An 18,148-nucleotide genomic window follows, 5' to 3' on the forward strand; every position below is an offset into this window, starting at 1 on the left:
ACTCCAGGATAGTTAGCATGCAGTGTTATATTTGTTTCAGGTATACAATATAGTAATTCAACACTTCTATACACCTCCCAGTGTTCATCATGACAAATGCACTCCTAAATCCCCATCCCCTATTTCCCCTATCCCCCTACCCACCACCCCTCTGGAAACCATCACTTTGTTTTCTATAGTTGACAGTCTGTTTCTTGGTTTGTCTCTCCCTCTCTCTCTCTTTTTTTCCTTTGGTCATTTGTTTTGTTTTTTAAATTCTACATATGAGTGAAATAATATGGTAGTTGTCTTTTTCTGACCAACTTATTTCACTTAGCATTATATTCTCTAGCTCCATCCATGTCTTTGCAAATGGCAAGATTTCATTCTTTTTATGGCTGAATAATATTCCATTGCGAGTGTGTATATCACATCTAATTTACCCATTTAAACACTTGGGCTGCTTCCATATCTTGGCTATTGTAAATAATGCTGCTGTAAAGTTAGGGTTGCATATATCCCTTTGAATTAGCGTTTTTGCATTTTGGGGGTAAATACCTAATAATGCAATTACTGGATCATAGGGTAGTTCTATTTTTAACTTTTTGAGGAAACTCCTTACTGTTTTCCACAATGACTGTACCAATTTGCATTCCCACCAACAGTGTAAGAGGTTCCTTTTTCTTTGCATCCTTATTAGCACTCGTTTCTTCTTTTTTGATTTTGGCCATTCTGTCAGGTGTAAGATGATGTCTCACTGTAGTTTTGATTTGCATTTCCCTGATAATGAGTGATGTTGAGCATCTTTTCATGTGTCTGTTGGCCATCTAGATGTCTTCTTCAAGAAACTTGTGTTCATGTCTTCCGCCCATTTTTAAATTGGATTATTTGGCTTTTGGGTGCTGAGTTGTAAGTGTTCTTTATATATTTTGGATACTGACCCTTTATTGGATATGTCACTTACAAATATCTTCTCCCACTCAGTAGGTTGCCATTTAGTTTTGTTGATTATTTCCTTCACTGTGCAGAGGCTTTTTATTTTGTTGTAGTCCCAATAGTTTATTTTTGCATTTATTTCCCTTGCCTCAATAGAAATACCTAGAAAAATGTTGCAATGGCCAATGTCAGAGAAATTACTGTCTGTGCTCTCTTCTAGGATTTTTATGGTTTCAAGTCTCACATTTAGGTCTTTAATCCATTTTGAATTTGTTTTCGTGTATGGTTTTTGTGAATGGTTTTGTGAATGAATTTGTTTTCTGTATTATGTTTGGTATAGTTGTAAATGGTATTGTTTTCTTAATCTCTCCTTCTGATACTTCAAGAAATGAGTTTGTTTATGAATGTTGAATTTAAGGAGCCATAGATGCAGTCAGAAATGTTTAGTACACAGTTGGTTAAATGGACTTGGAGTGAAGGAAAAAAAGTATGCTCTAGAGAATTAGTGTTTATCAATTAATTATAGCTGATTAATTAATTAATCAGCTAAATATCAACTAAATAACTTATCAAGTTATGCAACTAAATGATAGTTGAAGCCATGACTTTATCCTTTAAAAGTTACCAAGTGTGCCAAGCACTTTGCATGTCTGAACTCATTTACTCTTCTTTATGAGCCTATAAAGTAGATGCTATTATTAGTCCCATCTTATAAATGAGACATCAGAGATGTTAAGTAACCTGTCACAAAACTCACACACATCTAGAAAGTGGCAAGACCCTTGTAGTGTGCTTCTAGTGTCCATGCTCCTTACCATTGTGCTTCTCAGAATGGATTATAGAGTAAGTAGAGAATAGAACTCTTTAGAATCAGAATCTTAGGGACCACTGGCATTTAAGGGATGACTAGAGAACAGGAAGTAGTGGAAATATCATGGAGGTCAAAGAAAGAGCATTTCAAGAAGAATGGAGGTGAGAGGAAGGTCCTTGGTGACAGCTGTCTTAGGGAAGCCATACATGCACACCCTGATATGGAAGTATGTAGAGCAAAGGGAAGACCAGCGAGACCAGAAGCAAGAGAGATCAGATCTCTAGTGTCCATTTTATTGAAGCTGGAGCAAATGGCATGGAATTCAAGAAAAGAGATGAGAGGCATATGGGCAATTGACTGCACATTTTCTTTGCATATTTATAAGTTACTTTCCTTTGATACTTACTAAAAAAGGCCTATGCCACAGATAGGGTTAAGTTATGTGTATGACTTAACAGTGTAGAAATATGTGAATTTGAAGAGGAAAATGGAAACTATTAAGCCTTCACTCCATCTTAAGAGCTATCCATTTTGTTTACCCCCATGTCAATCATTCTAGACCAGAAGTATGGTGCCAACACAAATTGATTTTCCTGTAGATAGATTCTCTTTTCCTCTTTCTTTTACTGTTATTTCCCTGTGTTTCTAATTCTTTTTTACTTCATTTATTGTGCTGCTCATTTTATTTCCTTTCATTTATTCCATAGCTGGTCAGAATTGTTGACTCATTTTTATATTCAACATTATTAATATCCTAATATGCCTGCCACCATATTTCTTGCATGCCTGCTTCAAGTAGTGCACAGGAGCTCCAGATAGCAAAGTAACTATCTAATGCCTCTGGATCATGTTCCTAGCCACTGTGAAAGATTTCTTTTAAAAGGCACATTTTGACCTTGGCTTCCCACTCCCTTTGTTGTGTCTCAAACATTTACTTATTACTATCTAGACTTCCCACCATTTATAGGGAGAATTACTGAGCGTTGTTAAATTTAAAAAACTTCTGCTGTTATTTATCCTGACATCCTTTCCATAGATTTGCCCATTTAAAAACCAGTAGAATTGCAAACCATGGCCTGCAATTGGAAAGGCTACCCTCGTGACTTTCAATTTGGGGCTCAAATGTGAAACCACTATTTGTTTCCTTATATGTGGAGACTTAAGGCATCTTGTTTCTTTTTGTTTTCTCTCCTGATGGCCAGTTAGTTACTCAGATCTCGTCAAACCCTGGTTTATGTTGCGCTGGAGACCATCTCTCTCTTTGGGACAGTCTCTGGGGCCTCCTGTGGTCTCTGTAAACCTCTTTTGTGTGGTAGGTAAGAACATTTAAATATATTTTCTGGATTTCTAGAAAACATGTTCTGCTATATTTTCATGTGATACTATATGTATGTATGTGTGTGTGATTTATATAGGTATCACCCTTATGTCCAATCCAGTTTGTTACAAATAGAAAATTCCCACAAATTGGTGACAGAGTCAATTCATGAGCAGAGAAATATTTGATATAGAACTTAAGCAATGTGTTAAAAGTGTTGCTATTAAATTTGAAAAGTGAGCTGATTAGTATTTTATAAACAAACAATAGCAACAACAAAATCCTTCTAATCAGTTGAAGTCTCAGGAGATGTCTTAGATAAAAATAATTTTAGGTATTAGATAGCTAAAGCTTATGAAGAAAATGAACACACATAAGCTCTTCCTCTGATTTCTACCTGGGAGCTCATGCATGAGCCGTGATTTAGAATCTGCTACTCCTCTGTTCTATAATTGACCTCTTTCTCTCATCTCCCTCAGGCTTAAATCCTTCTGGAGTCACTAAGATTGTCAGTGTGGGGAGAAGCAGCAGTTGGTTTCAAGCTTCACACATTCCTCCTATGAGAGAAGTAGGACCTGTTTTATGTGACTATCCATGACAAAACTAATTCTTAGTTTGTTGCAGTAATAATGAGCCACAGATAAAATTATCTTTTAAAATTCCTTTGAAGTCAGTTAAAAAGAAACAATTAACCTGTTTTGTTAAATTAATTATTTTTGAACTCTATGAAAGAGTATTGTTTTTGATTAAAACTATTTAAAGTTTTCCTTAAAATCTCCTCTGAGGTTGGAACATTTGTGCTTAGCATGGCTTTTGCAACTGGGCTGAACAAGATAACCTCTATTACTCAAACTTAGCTTTCTGCCACTGAAGTAAAACTTATAAAAACAGACTCCACTGAGTAGTCTCAAGTGAGGCCCTTGAGGAGGCAGAAGAAGTACCAAGGAGCTGTTGTGTAAGCTGTTGAGCTGGTGCCACTACAACTACAGGAAGAGTGCTGCTTCTAAGAGGCATTCATAAGGGCATGCAATATCAAAAAGCTGATGTCCCTGGGAACGGCTGGGATTCCCACACAGGCAGCTGTGGCTATAATGGGGATTGGAGAGGGAGACTTCTTGCTCAGAAACTTTTAGTCAGAAAGCAAACTCAATACCTCTTTTCCCTGGGCATGGAGAGGGAGGCACCCTCTGGGAGTGCTGAACTTTTTCTCAGCATTTATACAATAGAGCTTGTGAGCACCCTGAGTGATGTGATCTTTAAATATGATGGAAATAATGTTCAAAAGATGAACATCAGGAGAGAAGTGTATCAAGAACAACCATACACTTTTAGGGAGCCCAGGGAATATTTAGAATGAATGATAATGTTAACATGAAAACAAACTTGGGCAAGAAAAGAGGCCAAGAAGGAAAGGAACTTGAAAATAACCCCTTTCGTTTCCTAGCAGTCTAAAAGAGGCACTGAACTGACAGTAAATAGAATCATAGCCCAGATCCCAACAATAATTCTGTGTTTGTTGGAAACAACCACCTTATTAAACCTAGAAAAATCAAAAGATTGAGTGTGCCAACGTGTGTTCTTTGTAGAGTTATTGCCCTCCACTTCCAACAGTTATCTCAGAGGTACAAGCATTTGGTTGGTTGGTAATGCTAACAATAATAGTAATGATACTAGTAGTACTAATGTCATTGCCAAGTGTGCTAAACACTTTTTTATTGAATCTAAGCAACATTCTTTTATGAGGTAATTTTCCAGATGGGAAAAGTGAACCTCAAAAAAGATTAGGTAACTTGGCCAAGATCACACTGCTGAAAGTGAAAAGCAAGACAAAACTGTGCTCTTAATTTATTGCCCCAATAAGCAGCAAAAGGAGTAGAATGAGAGATTAGAGATTCTAATACTATTCTAAAAGATTTGATGTAATTTGATTGTGAATGAACCACACATAATCTCTGTGACTCCTAAGAGCCAGCATTCTCTTAACGTGTCTTCTCAATCTATTTTCTGTTAATACTTGCCTTAAAACAATTCTTCTTTGGACATTTATAATCTTGAGTCAGCTAAATAGAGTTTCCTACAAAGTCAGATATGGAAAATTGCCAAAATGTCATTTCTTTGGATAGAATTTCTAAGTAATTATAGTAGTAGAAGTAAAATTATAATACCAGACATTCAGTAAATATTTGTTGAATGAATGAGTTAATAAATAAATTGAATGTACAAACTACTTGGGTAGAAGATAGATTTTTAAAAAAATACTTTATTTATTATTATTATGGTTACATAGAAAAATACATATATGTGTGGATAGATAGATAACTATATACATATGTATTTCTTTTTTTTAAGATTTATTTATTTATTAGGTATGATAGACACAGAGAGAGAGAGAAAGAGAGAGAGAGAGAGAGAGAGGCAGAGACACAGGCAGAGGGAGAAGCAGGCTCCATGCAGGGAGCCCCATGTGGGACTTGATCCAGAGACTCCAGGATCACACCCTGGGCCAGAAGGCAGATGCTTAATCACTGAGCCACCCAGGGATACCAGAAGGTAGATTTTTATACATTATTCACCATTCAGTCATTATTTGAGTGTCTATTATGTACTATGACTAATATTAGTGTCACTGAGGGCAAAGTTCAGCAGCTAGCCACCACTATTTATTCAAGGTCTTCTCCAAAGTGCAGGCTATTAAGTTCTACTATGCATCATCCTCTTTTCTCCCTTATAAAACAGAGGGTTTAACTGGTGATTTTATTGTCCCTTCCATTTTTTTTTTATGAATCTCAGTATCATTTTAATAAACTTTTAAATTTTATAATAGTTCTAGATATAGAGAATGCTAACAGTACAGAAATTTCCCATATAGCCTACACCCTGTATTTTCTATTATTTAATAGTGTGGTGCATTTGTTACACTTAGTCAATATTGAAATATTATTATTAACTAAAATCCATACTTTCTTCATTTTCTCTTAGTTTTTACCTGATAATCCTGTTCTAGGATCCCCTCCAGGACACCACATTACATTTACTTGTCTTGTCTCCTTAGGCTTCTCTTGGTGTGACTTTCCTTGTTTTTGATGATCTTGACAAGGTGTGTGTGTGTGTATGTTTTCCCAAATAATCTCTACACCCAACTTGGGCTCAAATTCACAACCCAGATATTAAAAGTTGCATGCTCTACCAACAGCCAGCCAGGTCCCCCTGATCTTGACAAGTTTGAGGAGTACTGATTATGTGCGTTATAGAATGTGCCTCAATTGAGATTTGTCTAGTATTATTGTATGATTAAACTTGGGTTATATGTTTTTGTAAAGAAGACCACACAGTTAAAGTATCATTATCATCACACCATATGAAGGGTGCATACTGTGAATGTAACTTATCACTGTTAATAGTAACCTTGGTCCCCTGACTGAGGTAGTGTTTGCCAGTTTTCTCCACTGTAAAGTTATTCTTTTTCTCTCCCTCTCCATACTGTACTCTTTAGAAGGAAGTCACTGCGCAGTCTACATTTGAGGAGTGGAGAGTTATGTTCTACCTCCTTGAGGAAAGAGTATCTAAATAATTTTTGGAATTCTTCTGTACATGAGATTTATCTTTATTTATTTATTTATTTATTTATTTATTTATTTATATCAGTATGAACTCATGGATATTTATTTTATATTTTGGATTATAACCCAATATTACTTTTTAAAAGTTTTTTGTTGCTATAATTGTTCCAGCTTTGGCCATTGGTACCTCTGTCAGTTATATCCTATGTCCTTTTGATATATATCCTCATCAGGTGTTTGGGTTTTGTTATTTTTCTTTTTTTCCTCCCAACACTTACATTCCGCTACTACAGGATGCTTCAGGCTCATATTGTATATTTTCTGTCCTAGTCCCATATCAACCATTTCTCCAAAGAGCCCCAGTTACTTTTATTGGAGAATGTATTAGAAACCAAGGTCTAGTTACCAGATGGGCTCAGTGGTACCCATGTGTCAGCTCACAGAGCAAGGAAATATATATGTGTAGGGGGATCCCTGGGTGGCTCGGTGGTTTGGCACCTGCCTTTGGCCCAGGGTGCGATCCTGGAGTCCCGGGATCAAGTCCCACGTCAGGCTCCCGGCATGGAGCCTGCTTCTCCCTCCTCCTGTGTCTCTGCCTCTCTCTCTCTCTCTCTCTCTCTTTCTCTCTCTCTCTGTGTCTATCATACCTAATAAATAAATAAATCTTAAAAAAAAGAAATACATATGTATATAGTTATCTATCTATCCACACATATATATGTATTTTTCTATGTAACCATTTGTATCTGTATCAAGCTAAACATGAGTTTATACTGATGTCTCCAACTTGAATCCATTACTACATGAAATGTTCTAGTCTCCCCTTGCTTATCTATAACCTCCCACTCAAACAGTGAGAAGCCTGTCCTTCACCATCTGCCATTTATTCAGTTGTTAAGTTCCAGTGTACATGTATAGCAGTTTCAGAATTGTTAACCTGTATCCTGTGATAAATAATTATCAACTAGAGTACAGTGCTTATGTGTAGGATCTTGTCTCTAGTTTCACTCTACTTCCAAAGTGACTTAGGTCAGCACATTTCCCTCCACCATACCCTTCAATGAGGATGTTTTTTACGATTTAAATATAGTTAGATTGTTTTGTCACACTCTGCATTCCATCATGGAATACCCCGACCTCTTAATTTTTTTTTAATTTGCATGCATTCAGATTCAGTCTTTGTGCAAATAGGTCTATGAGGCTATACGCATAGCATCATATATCCATCATTATTACATTATGGTACAGAATAGTCTCACTGCCCCCAAAAATCTCCTGTGCCTCATCTACTCAGCTTCCTCCCTGCCAGGAACTCCTGCTGGCATTTTTTACCATTTCTATAGTTTTACCTTTTCCAGACTGTTATATCATTGGAACCATATAGTAGATAGACTTCATAGACTGGCTTCTTTCACTTAGCAATATGTAGTTAAGAGTTTGTTGGCAAATTGAATTTAAATTAAAAAAAAAAGAATGGAATCAGGCAATTAAAAAATAATAAAAATTTAAAAATTAAAAATATTTTTCTACCCAGAAAAAAATGTCATTCTCATATTTTTATAGTTTGATAGGTTATCTCTTTTTATCACTGAATAATATTCCGTTTTATAGATATGCCACAGTTTATCCTTTTTAACTGGTAAAGGACATCTAAGCTACTTACAGTTTTTGCAATTATGAATAACAATGCTATATATATTTATGTTCAGGTTTAGTTTGGACATAAATTTTGAAATAAGTTTATCAATATCTTTTTAATATTTATTTTTCAGTTTGTAATTGTTGGTTTGTAATCATCTACCTTTATATGGTTTCTTCTCAAATATAGTTATTTAAAAAACAATCAACAGTTTCACATAAAAAGTCTGTTCAGGTTCAGGTACCATCTTTTATAAAAATATAAACAATAAGCCCATAAATATTTTATGGAATAAGAGCACTTTAAATATTGGGCAATTTAGAAAGGTTTACAATTAATGTTTTTTGAAATATGAGCAGACCTGTGGTCTGCCGATGCCATTTCTTTCATATCACAAACAGGGAAATTTATAGGTGTTGAATTAGCTGCAAAATTGTTCCCTTTATTGCTCCCTCACTAATAAATTATGTCAAAAATTATGTGTTTGGAAATCCAAATACAAGCATTTGCAACTTGAAGTAATAAATACAGCACCATATTAGATAAATAAACCCAGCTTCCTTTATGTGTATGCATGTCAGATAGGACACATGCAGTGGCAAGAAATAACAAGCAATGGAAATATCTTCCCTGGACATTTCATCTCTAAACACGTGATATGTTTTACATACAGTATAATCCTATTAAAATATGGCTTGTTATTCCATAGGACATGGGTGTACATTAGAGTGGAGACAAGTATGTTCACTAAAAGTCCAAAACATGGTAGCAATTCTATCAGAAAAAAAGGAAAAGAGTCTTTCTATAACACTGTCTTCAACCAAATTATGAGGTTAGTCTTTGCCTTTAATACTAGTATTCAAAGAGGGTTCCTTCTTTGGGGATGACTGAACAAAAATCCCCAAAGAAGAAACATTGTGACCACCTTACGGAATTTTCACTGTATTTTCTCACAGTATCCAAGTGACTTAATGCTGATTAGTTCAACAAAACTCAAATATAAGATATCCAGGCATCAAGAAAGCTTTCACATTGAATGTTATGTTTTATTTTGTGTCTTAAGTTACCTGATGTAAAATATTTGAAAAACTGGAGAAGGCCAAGTGCCAGTGAGAATGAGGGGCTTAAGAATATACTGACTGGTTCACTGTATGACTTTTTTTAGTATCAGAAAATTAACGAGTCAAAAGACATGTTGGCAAATGCTGGCATTCCCTGACCTAAAAGGTTCTGAGATTTCTCTCTTAGGAGCTTGACTCACTGAGAGATGAGGACTGGTTTACCAAGGAGCCTGGAGGATTTTAGGGCTTTAGTTCAGTGGAAGGAATTCAGGAGAGAATTGCTGGGAGTCTGATTCTCTTTGAAGCAGAACGTACTTTATGATTTATTACATGGGGTCTGCTGTAGATAGAATTTGCCCCTTTTAATGTACAAAAAAATAAAATGAGGGGACACCTGGATGGCTCAGTGGTTGAGTGTCTGCCTTCAGCTCAGGTTGTGATCCTGGGGTCCTAGGATTGAGTCCTGCATCAGGCTCTCTGCAGGGAGCCTGCTTCTCCCTTTGCCTATGTCTCTGTCTCTCTCTGTGTCTCTCATGAATAAATGGATAAAATCTTCAAAAAATTAACATAACTTAAAAATAAGTAAATAAATAGGGAGAAATCTTTTTCTTTTGTGTTCTCTTTCCCATGTAACAGGGGGCCCTTCAGATGCTTAGTTGCCTCCAATGTCCTAGAATCTCTTTCTATCCTTTGTTCCCATCAAAATTTATAAGTGATATGCTCCACATACTCCCATGTTTTAGCTACCTTTCAAATAGGGCTAAACTATTTACAACCAATAATGTTAAGTGTTCCAACTCCCAGAAACATTCACAGTGATTTGAAACTTTGTTTTTTTGTTCCTTTGTTTGTTTAGCTGGAGAAACAGCAAGACAGAATAAGACATTTATTCCCTGGATCTTCTTTAATAGTTCCCTGAATACTCTTAATTATGCCAATATGAGGTAAGTTGATACATGTCTTTGAGGAAAGGAAATTTACAAAGATCATTCTTCCTGGTAGCCCCCAATATGCCAAACTAAACTTATCTGGGCCAAAGATCCTCCAGGAAGAAAGAGATTAAGGAAACACTATTCCCTTTCCTTTGGAGATTAGAGATTTCTAAAGGGCTGAGAAAACCCCGACAGAGATCCCTGGTAGCGAAACTCAGGAAGAAAGAGGGAGTCTGGCATAGTGACTTATGCTCAATACCAGAGCCTAGAGGTTTGTGGGGATAGTGTGTTCTAGATACAATGTGTAGCTGTGGTTGGAAACCCAATTATACCTGGCTACTTTGGCAAAGCTGTCACTTTTGGGGAATAGTGGCTGATTCTGTGAGTGTAAAGCCAGTAAGCCATCACCTGGGGAATCCACATCCTCAGTGCCACCCTGCTGCCTGCACAGGGTTCTACAGCTGAAAGGACAGCCTTTTTTTTTTTTTTTTTTTAAAGATTTTATTTATTTATTCATGAGAGATACACACAGAGAGAGACAGAGACACAGGCAGAGGGAGAAGCAGACTCCAGGCAGTGAGCCTGATCTAGGACTCGATCCCGGTCTCCAGGATCACACCCCAGGCTAACGGCGGTGCTAAACCACTAAGCCACCAGGGCTGCTCGAAAGGCCAGCCATATAGAAGTCAAGGACAAGTTGGAGGCTTCGGAACCAGTTTTCAACAATGACTCCATGTAGAAGTTATTAAAATTAGAACTTAAATGGACTGATTAGTTCTTCCCACGTGGAACTTTGACACGATACTGCTCCCTTTGGACTGAGTAACTTCTCAGGGATCCTGGACAGTCTGAGGAACAGTGAATCCTTGAGAGAGGGAGATACTGAATTACCTACAATATGGAGAAATGGGAGCTTAAGCAAGTAATTAGAAAAATAAAAAAGATGCCCAAATTTGGAACCCAAACTGATGGAGGTCATACAGATTATATTCAATGTTAATTTATTATGAATTTCCAAGAGATGAAGTGTTTGTCAAATTTATTTAACCACCAAACATTTTTTTCCCCTAAACTAAGCATCGTAAGGGACTAGATTCCAAGGAACACTTGGAAAATGCTTCTCAAATGGTAGAATTTTAGATACTAAATCATGACAAAGGAGCAGCAAACTTGGGACATTTTCCTGGCATTTACTCATATAATTGCTTAACTGTGACCACAAACTCCACATCACTCCGTGGTGTTAATGACAATGCTCTAGTAACTCTACAGGGCAGAGTGCACAGGGAGAGGGTGCTAAAATGATAACACAGCTTTCTCCTTGACTCCTTCTATCCTTTGCCTTTGTATAATGACCAAAACCCTCAATCTCTTTTTGGCTCAAGTAAGGATTTTTGTTTTAATATGTTAAATATCCTCAGTACCTAGAAATCCGCTTGGCACTGTGAAGGTGTTTAATAGCTATTTGTTGAGCAAATAAACTTCTGGCCTTTACTGTCCTCACAAAGTTACTAAAAACGTAGCATACCCCCCCCTTTTTTTTTGCATAATTTATACCTTGCAGCTGTAGAGCGGATCCTTCTAAAAATTCAAGAAGTATGAGAATAGTAATGACTGGGAAATCTTGACTAGGTTTGGTAGGCCCAATTCTCTGAAACAAATGGAAAATGATATTTCATTTATAAATCAAATGAAACCCATATTTCCCCAAGCAAACAATCCTGATACTGGGGGCAGGGATATGATGAAGCCATTTCAGACCCCACCAGCTGAATCACTATCCCCGGGTCCACATTGTGCCCAATCTAAGGACGATGTGTCACATATTTAACAATTGTCAGTTTTATAAATAAAGTTAGTAAAGTATATAGGTAAAAATTAAAAGTATTTTCTTTCTATTCTCTGAACTATCACAAAACTACTTACCATGTGGTATAAGGCAAAATGGTCATCAAATCATTCTAATGATTTGTAAGTCATTATTGATTTTTTGGAGTTACTTATATGGTCTAATGTTTGATAAGCTCTCACAAAACTAAATGTTACCTGTCTCTAAGCTACAATTTTACAGAGGAAACTGCACCAAACTCTTTCAATGACTTCCTCATGAAACTGATGGTTGTTAGATATGGCTCCAAGTACTTGCTATAATGTGAGGGTGACTGGGTGAGCTGTCCCTCATGTTCTAGATACTAGTACTTCTCACAAAGCCTATAACAAGGGAGACTTTGCTTATGCTCCCACCCCCAAAAAAACTGCTCCTAGCAGGCCTGTCCCACACTCCTGCCAAACCTGGGCCCCTCCTGAGCAAAAGGTAGGGATTAATTCCTCTCAGCTACCACCTTGTTCTGTTCAACTCATGCCCCAATGTCTAGATGCACTAATCCCATTACTACTTACTTAGTGGCCATGGATGATGTCATTCAGTGACATGTGGTATAATTTAAGCTATAACCAACCATTAGGGCAGTATTTCTATATATATTTTAACCTCTAATAACAAAATGCCAGTGTGTATTAGCAGAATATCAACCATGACCCAGTTTCTTTTGAGTAGTTCAGAAAATCTCAGTCGTCTCCCATATACGTTAGAACAAGGCTGTGAATTACTTTTCTTCTATCTCAAGATATCTGCCATTTCTTATTCTGTCTCTCACTTCCATAAAATGACTCCCGTATTTATGTATTGATTCCTGGAAGCAGCTATTGATTTTGCTTCGTCTCTTAAGGTCACTCAAGTAGTGTTGCTCATTCTAATGCTCTATCTTTGAGTTAATGCTGGAGAAAATCTCCTTCATTTTCCTGAATTGCCCAAGATTACCAAACTAAGGCTGCCTGATTCTTTTTGTGACATACTTCTTATTAAAACCCTGAGTCTCTGGATAACTATATCAGAAAATAACCTGAGCATCATACCACCCTCAGTTTGCTGTTGCCTCCCATAGCTCACCATCTTCAGGATTAACCTTATACATTTCTTTTCCAGTTTTGTTGTGATGTAATTGACATATATCACTGTATAAGTTTAAGATGTACAGTATAATGACTTGACGTATATTTATGGTAAACTGTTTACTACAATAAGGTTAGTTAACATACATTATCTCATAGATTAAAAAAAAAGAAAAAATGTTTTATGGTGATGAGAACTCTTAGGATCTACTCTCTTAATGACCTTCAAATATATCATGTAGCAGTGTTAGCTATAGTCATTACGTATATTACATTCACAGTACTTATTTATCTTATAACTGAGAGTTTGTACCTTTTGACCACCTTTATCCAGTTCTTTCACCCCAGAGCTCCCACCTCTGGTAACCACAACTCTGATTTATTTTTCCTATGAGTCTGGTGTTTTATTTCTTTTTAAGATTCAAGATATAAGTGAAATCATACAGTATTCACCACTTTCTGTCCAACTCATTTCATTTAGTATCATGCCTTCAAGTTCCATCTATATAGTCAGATGGCAGGATTTCCTCCTTTTTTTATGGATGAATATTCAATTGTGGGTGTATGTATGTATATATATATATATATATATATACATACATACATACACACACAACACAGCTTCTTTAGACCTTCATCTGCCTATAGACATTTTGTTTCTATGTCTCGGCTATTGTAAATATTGTTGCTATGAATATGGAGGTGCAGATATCTCTTTGCCAAACTGTTTTCATTTCCTTCCCATATATTCTTAGAAGTGGAATTGTGGGATCATATGGTAGTCCTATTTTTATGGAATTAAGAATAGAACTTTGCCCATTTTTAACTTAGATTGTTTTTGTTTTTTGCTATTGAGTTGTAGGAGTTCTTTATATATTTTAGATATTAACCCTATGAACCCCATATCAAATATATGATTTAAAAATATTTTCCCATTCTGTAGGTTATTAATCATTTCTTTTATTGTGCAGTCCATAGGTTTTGACATTCTTTTGGCCTTAGATAATTTTTTCCTCAATAGCTTGAGAGCTTAGGAAGAAATATTTGATCCCCAGTGGTTTAGGAGAATTGTTCTCAACATGGCTGGGCTTCAGAAGCAGCCAGTTAGTTGTGGAGGGACCAAGGCATGAAGACTGAAAACTCCATAGTCCAGTTAGATCTGCATCCAGGGGTGGGAACCCTTAGCTCAGGGGGTCTGTTTTGGCTCCAAAGCAAGTACTCACTTTCCCCCTCCATTTATTAGGTCCACTGCCAGATGTACCCTCATGTCTCAACAGGATTAATTCTTAGGAAATTCATAAACAGTTTGGTTGTTACTTTGGGATTCCTGCCACTCTGTGAACCACTCCTATGAACATTGATGCACAATTTCCTTTAGGTTAATTCCATAAGTTGCATTTAGAAAAAAAAAAAAAAAAAGAGCCCTGACATCACAAGGAAACCACTTTTAGTTGCTCCATTTCCTGGAGCCTACAGCTGGCAAAATGCCTGGGACAAGATGTATTCAATTCAAGTCAGAGCAGAGCTGTGTTAGGAGAAACAGATGGCCCACCTAAGGTGAAAAAATTACTTTCTTGGGGGAAAAGGCAGGGTGGTTTATTCATCTCTTCCTCCAGGAAGGCAGGAATGTGTGGAGGCAAAATAAACAAAACACATTACAAACGCATTCCACAGATGAACAGAATAAATGGTGCTGAACAAGCCTATGGGAGGCATCTTCCTGCCTCCAGGCAGGCTGTAGGGCTTGTCACATGTATATTAAAGTGCCCCCAATACTTGAAAATCATTCTGTCAAAGGAAGTAATAAGAACCAACATATAATTGAAGAGACAAATGGTCAATAACCCTCACTGAGAGCTGCTAATGAGGGACTGAGGAGACTGGGGATAGTCAAGATGAGCCAGGTACAGGTTCAGGAAAATAACTGGATATAAAACAAAGCAGTGAGAATTGGACTGCTCCACTTGAGGTTAATGTGGCCAGAGAGGTGGTAGATAGGTCATCTGCATTTATTTAGAAAAGGGGATACTAGGCAGTGAAAATTTGTTGCTGATCATCTCCAATTTTCCAAAGGATGTACTTTTCCTGGTGGTTATCGGTGTTCAGGTCACCTGGAAAGCACATTCCCCTCAGAAGACTTTTCTAATACCCAGATGAAACACTCCTTAAGTTTATCCAACTCTTTTGTTCTAAATGTTTATTCAAAAGTAACATTCTGATTATGGTCTCTCAGCTAGCTACCTTAATAATGGGCAGGATTGAGGCAACAAGTTTGGAGGTCATTGGAGAGATTTATTAATACCTGTTACAAATAAATAAATGTGTGTTTTATTTGATATGTCAATCTTTTGAGGGTTTTGGTTAGCATAAGTTAGTTCTGCAACCTAATTTCCTAGCAATACAAGCAAAATCCACCACTCTTTGGACATACACAACTGAATGTCAGACCCCACAACATTGTGATCACTGCCCCATACTGCCATCCTGTGGGCTCTACCCAAGCGGTCCTGGGCCTTCTTCTGTAATATCTGTGCCTCTCTTTAAATTCAACACAAACCATCCCCAAAAGTCATCTCCTTACTTGCTTCTGTAAAATCAGCAAAAGATCATTCTAAATTATGTTCTCTAACGCATTCTAGTGTCTCATAGCCCTGAACCTTAGGAAACAAGTCACATTATCTGTGACCACATAGTTTCACTGAGTACACTGTAACCATATAGTTTTACCAAGTAGCAAACTTATAGCTTCTTGTGGTGCTTGCTGTTCTCTTAATCTTGAGAGGGTGGGTCATGGTGAGGCCACATGATGATGTACTGAAAGTCCTTCAACTAAGGGTTGGGAAAGGAAGGATTATACTACCAAACACAGTTCCTACCCAGACCCCCTCATATGATTGAATAAAAGGGACAAGCGATTTGAAAGGGAAAGTAATTGGGTTCTCATCCAAAAAAGCAAAACTTGAAGCGTACTTCTTTCTGTGAGCAGTGCTCACAGTAGATGTTGGAGAGTGTGGAGCTTTGCACATGTCTTTCCATCAGAGAGAATGTATGCTTGTATGACTTGTCTGGCATTCTCATCCTTGACTCCTGTAAAGGTAGAACACCATCACTTCAAGTACTCTTGCTTAGTTGTCTCTCTCTTAGAGAGTAAATGGTTGACACTGTGCACCCCCTTGGTGGATACTGCACACTTGTTTGCTCTAGGGCATTTGTCCTTTGGTCTTTTGCTGATAAACAATTTTTGCCCATCTCTAAAATGAGATGGAAGCAGCAACAATCCAACTCTGGAAATTATCTATTAATCTTACATCCCAGAAATTTTCCTGTATTCCTTGAAAAGAGCAAACTATCTTCCCTTTAAATGCAAAATAAAAATATTAATTTTGCACATTGATTTCTTCTTCTTCCATATTGGAGAGTTGGCTGAAGGACTAATGATGATAACTATTGTAAAAATTCTCTAAAAATATTCATTTCATAAATAATATAAGAGACACATTCACTGCAACTGAGATTTATAAGGGTTCTGTGAGGTGACCAAATGGAGTTTGCAATTCAGGATGTTTTGTTGCTCTCAGGGGCTATGGCTAATCTCTTATGAAGCAAAGTTTCAGTTGGATAGAGATTGAGTAATTGGAACACAGATGCATTGTGTAACTCTTTCTTCCTCTTTATTTACTGTGAACCAGTGAATATCTTAAGTCTCAAGCTATAGGTCAGCTTAGTAGATTAATTTTTGAGTAACTTGTATGATGAGAACTTAGCATTTCTTATAAAAAGAGGCTACAGGTAATCAAAGCTAGTATATGTCTCTGTGCTCATACTGAATTTGTCTGACAGAAGTCACATAAGAACATCCTAATAGTTTTTTTTCTTTAAAGGGAAAGCGAATTGGCATTTACTGCTTGCTTACTCTCTAGCCACACTACCTTTATTGACAAATCTTTGAGATTGATACTATTTCTCCTATGTTATGAATGGGTTTGAGATTCAGAGAGATTAAGCAACTTATTGAAGATAAGACAGTACCTTAATTGCCTAAATGAACGTGTTCACTTTTGGTCAATTTTATACAGAAGTGAAGTGATAATACTAGAGAACTGGACTTTAGGATTTAAACCCAGTCTCTCTGACCCCCAAATCACCATTCTTTTCACTGTTACCATGTTGCCGCATTAACATACAAGAAGCTGGAGAATTGCCACAGAGTTCATTTGTTCTTTCTTGCATTTTACTGCTCTTTTTTTCCAAAAAAATTTTTTGTGGTAAAATACACATAACATACAATTTACCACCTTAACCATTTTTAAGGGTACAGTTCAATGGTATTAAGTACATTCATAATGTGTGATCATCACCACCATCCATCTTCATAACTTTTTTCTTCTTGTAAAACTGAAACTTTATTTCCATTGTACAATAACAGCCTATTCCCCCCCCCTCCCCCTGCCACCACTCCTTGGCAACCATGCTTTTACTTTCTGTTTCTATGAATTTGACTAATCTAAGAACTTCATATAAGTAGAATTATATAATATTTGTCTTTTTGTGACTGCCTTATTTTAACATAATGTCTTCAAAGCTCATACATGTTGTAATATATTGTAGAATTTCCTTCATTTTTAAAGCTGAATAATATTCCATATATATGTACCATATTTTGCTTATCCATTCATTTGTTGATGGACTCTTGGATTTTATATATTGTGAATACTGCTGCTACGAACATGGGTATACAAATATTTCTTTGAGACCCTCCTTTCAATTCTCTTAGGTAGGTACCTGGAAGTAGAATCATTGGGTCGTATGATAATTCTATTTTTAATTTTGAGGAGCCTCCATACTGTTTTCCACAGTAGAGCACATCTCCTCCTCTTCCCACCAACAGAGCACAAAGGTTCCAATTTTTCTACATCCTTGCTAATAGCAGTAGCCACCTTAATGAATATAAGGTGGTATC

This window comes from Canis lupus, chromosome 25 (assembly GCF_003254725.2).
Source record: "Canis lupus dingo isolate Sandy chromosome 25, ASM325472v2, whole genome shotgun sequence".
In the NCBI taxonomy this organism is placed as follows: Eukaryota; Metazoa; Chordata; class Mammalia; order Carnivora; family Canidae; genus Canis; species Canis lupus.